The 4,221-nt window shown below is 42.3% G+C and overlaps 1 non-coding gene across 1 annotated transcript; it reads left to right on the top strand.

Annotated features, from left to right (window-relative positions):
• Positions 1–17: 17 nt before the first annotated feature.
• Positions 18–1,528, top strand: LOC107863326. The gene is made up of 3 exons (XR_007050915.1): positions 18–669; positions 804–857; positions 1,450–1,528. It is a non-coding gene; the product is annotated as an uncharacterized LOC107863326 (transcript).
• Positions 1,529–4,221: the final 2,693 nt, after the last annotated feature.

Below are 4,221 nucleotides of genomic sequence, written 5' to 3'. Positions count from 1 at the left end.
ATGATTCATAGAGTTTGGGATTGAGGTGATACACCCTTGAGGTGGGGACCTTCCACGGACTCTGCGCATAACGGGCACTTTAGTGCACCGGGTTGCCTTTTTGATGATTCACAGAGTTTAGGATTGAGGTGTAGTTATTGTTGTGAAACGTAAGTTATCTCAAACGATTTAGAATATCTCAAAATTTTGGGAGATATATAGCTTACACTTAAGCAGAGGGTCCTTCGGAAACAGCCTCTATACCTCCACTAGGTAGGAGTAAAGTCTGCGTATACTCTACCCTCTCCAGACTTCACTTGTGAGATTCACTCGGTATGTCGTTGTTGTTGATCAAGCTATTGTGAAGTTAAAAAGTTTTTTATGGCATAATGCTTATTTTAGAGAGTTGAAGTGTTCGACTAAGCTTTTATAAGAAAAAGTAAATGCCTTTGAGTAGTAGCAGAAGTTGTTTTTCTGAATCTGAATCTTTGTTTTCGTAGAAGTAATTTTATGTCTTTGACCAAACACAAATTGCTGCTCTAAAATTAACTGAAGTCTTTTTCAATCTGATTAGTCGAGGTGCACGCAAACTGATCCGAACACCACGGTTATTAACCCGTGGTGTTCAGAAATTAACCCGATGAAGCAAGTTCCGGCAATGATGCATGAAGGATTTAAGCTTTTCGAGAGGTATTTTTCTGTTTTCACTGACCAAAATCGGAGGCAAAACTAGTGGTTCTGCTGAACTCGTGACTATAACGGTAGCTCCGCCCCTGATTGCATACATATCGTAAAGTTTTCTGATTAATTTTATGTGTTTGCAGTCATGCGATTCTTAGATATCTGACTTATGCATTTCCAAGAGTTGCAGATCATTGGTAAGTGCAATTTACTTCTGTTATTTTAAGCTAATTCCCGAATCCTAAGTTGCTCGGACTTTTCAAAAATGTCTTCGTGTGTGTGTCGGATTCTCCAAAAATAGTGTATTTTGTAAGGATTTGACACGGGTGCGGCAACATTTTTGGAGAGTCCGAGCAACTTAGCCCGAATCTGTCTCATGTGTTATTGTACTCTTGAGGTTAGCAAAGAAACTTATTGTACTCCTGATGTAATATACAACAATCAACATGTTTCTTTGTAACATTATTTTCTTAGTTGTCCACCGGTGTTGGTAATGGTACTCGCATTGGGGCCCGAATAATCTGAATTCGCGCGATAAAGTTTCACGTTAGAGGTAAGGATGAGAAAGTACTTACTACCCGAACACAACAACCATGGAATAAGATAATCCCATAAATTATCTTCTCGTCTATCTAAGCCTTGGTGGATAAAGTCGCTCGGTATCTGTGCTGGTGGGAGGTAGCTAGTACCTCGTGGAATTATATTGTAGACTCGAAAACCTGTAATTGTTTCGTCAGGTTCAGAGTTTTCGTTTTCTGCGGTTTAACTCTTTCAACTGTTCTGTCAAAGGTATCCAACTGCTTTATACAGAAGAGCCGAAGTCGACTCCGTGTTGGATTGGCATCACTCTTAACTTACGCCGCGGTGCAGGTGCTTTTCATCCCAACACTTTGAAAGAACGAAACTGGCTTATTATCTGTTGTTTGCTGTTGTTGTTGCAAATCTTCTTGTATTGTTCGAAGTAACTGTTTCATTGAGCGGTTGAAACAATTGAACTTTAACTTATGTTATTCGGATTCTTCAAAATACTGCCGTGTGCATGTGTGTCGGATTTGAGGGTCCGACATGGATATGACAATATTTTTGGAGGATCCGAGCAACATAGCCTTGTTTAAAACAACCTTTGTTGATATGCCACTCATTTAACTTTGAGAAAATGCACTGTTTCCAACCTAAACTATACACGAAATTGCTGAAACGCAACCAAACTTAAGGAGGGTTCTATTACCTCTGGACTAATTAAAACCGTATTTTTGGCAACCTTAGTGCCTACGTGGTACATACGTGAACCTTCTGTGTTGATTCACTGATGTGCCACGTAGGCACTAAGGTTGCCAAAGATACGGTTTTAATTAGTTCGGGGTAATAGGACCCTCCTAAAGTTCGAGTGTGTCTAAGCAATGTCTGTACTTGCACCTGTAGTTGGGCTGCCTTTAAATCCAAAAGCAATAGCGGAAGACGAGAAAGTCCTTTCAACATCACTCGAAAAGATAGAATCCTTCTGGCTCCAAGAAAACGGACCTTATTTGCTCGGAAGCGATCAACCTTCGATAGAAGATCTTAGCTTAGTGTGCGAGATCATGCAACTCGAGGTGAGACAACTTCCACGCTTTTGAATAAAGTTCGTATTTTCGCACAATCAAGAGGAGGACGACATTTCTTTAGGCCGCCTTATTTTGAGCAATATATTGGCATCGACTGTGGATACACATATCGCAATGCATCTTATTGTTTGGACTTTCGCTAAGGATAGAAAGGACTTTCCTTGTCCTCTCTATAACGTCTGAATAGTTTTTGGTCGATCATATATTGTTGGAAAATAAGGCTCGTGAGATAGTCTGTGTAACACCCCAACTTAGGATAAGGAGACCCACATCGGCAAAACATGAGGAGGGATGCAGGGTATATAAGTAAGCAAGTCTTACTCTCTAGTGATGTGTTTTAAAGCAGTGAGGGTCTATGCCCAGAGCGGACAATATCACTAGTGGGTTGGGCCATTACAGGGGTCTCTCGGGCCTCGATGGTTTGGATGCCCGTCGCAACCAGGGCCTCGGCTCGGGTCGTGACAAGAATGGTATCAAAGTCGCTCTTGTGTGGGCAGAGTTCAAACTGAGTTTAGGCAAATCTCTAGTGACGACTTTTAAAGTCGTGCGGGCTTAACCCAGAGAAGACAATATAACTAGTGGGCTGGACTAAGGTGTCTCTCGGCCTTCGTGGTTTAGGCAAATCATTAGTGACGCGTGCGGGTCTTGACCCAGAGCGGACAATATCACTAGTGGGTTGGACCTCTAGTGACGACTTTGAAAGTCGTGCGGGTCTTTACCCAGAGCAGAGAATATCACTAGTGGGCTGGACTAAGGGGTCTCTCGGGCCTTTGTGGTTTAGGCAAATCATTAGTGACACGTGCGGGTCTTGACCTGGAGCAGACAATATCACTAGTGGGTTGGACTAAGGGGTCTCTCGGGCCTTCGTGGTTCGGGATGCCCATTGTGGCCAGGACCTCAGCTCGGGTCGTGACAGTCTGGTCATATTTTGCTAGCTTACCCGCGAAGATGGATATTCTTCTGGTCGGCCTCCATAGTACTAAGACTGAAAGCCTGCTAAGCAGTTTACACAGACGGGAAGTCACAAAACGTGGGAATGAGTACCTTTTTCTTACTCGAAGGAACCGATACCATAGGATTGTTTGGACTTTCATTAAGGATAGACCTAGGATTGAAAGAGTCGCAATAGATATCGATAGCATCTTCAAGGGATCGACCTAAGGATACACCAGTTTGTAGGTGTGAAACTACGTTGACTGTAAGTGTTAACGAGGATGACACAGACCTAAAAATCACGGGGAATGAAGTTGTCTCTAAAGATCTACAATTTCTTGTAACCACGTAGACTTAGCTAAAGATAACGAGACCTCAACTTGTCCGAGACTGAGACTTAGTAGTAGTAGTTTTCGTCGATCTAGACATTTACCTATCCTCAATACTAGTGCAAATTATACTGTGTAGTATATATATAAACTAATGTTGAATTTCCTTGGCTTCTTCGTTCGTTTACTGTCTATTGTAACTCTTTCCGCTACTTCATCTACTTCGCTTTGAGATCGTAGTTGTTTTTTTTTTTCCGACAGGTTCTGGACGAGGAAGATCGCGACAGGATATTAGGTCCATTTCCATGAGCGCGACATGGAAATGGATTGATGAGACAAGGAACGCGACAGAACCTCATTTCCATGAAGTACATAAAATCCTCTTCAGATTTAAAGAGAAATTGATAAAGCTAAGATCTGCAGAATCAAACAGCCAACGTCGTCGTCATCCCTAGGGATCTCCGATGAGAGAACCCGTGGGATGCGGCCGTCAACTCCAACTACAGTTCATGTACGATCCATACTAGAAAATTGCCAATAGCAATGGAAAGAAAATTGTTCAAACATTGGTAGAAGAATGGTAATATTCACCAGAGTTACTCGATACTTGTGCTAGTGGTAAGTCACGCAGCAAGTACTTTTGAAATTAGTCGAGGTGTGCGTAAGCTGGCCTGAGAAGAACGAGAATATGTCCC

Source organism: Capsicum annuum, unplaced genomic scaffold (genome assembly GCF_002878395.1).
Source record: "Capsicum annuum cultivar UCD-10X-F1 unplaced genomic scaffold, UCD10Xv1.1 ctg66161, whole genome shotgun sequence".
Taxonomy (NCBI): domain Eukaryota; kingdom Viridiplantae; phylum Streptophyta; class Magnoliopsida; order Solanales; family Solanaceae; genus Capsicum; species Capsicum annuum.
The sequence above is the reverse complement of the archived record's forward strand: the minus strand, read 5'-3'. Positions and strand labels throughout refer to the sequence as shown.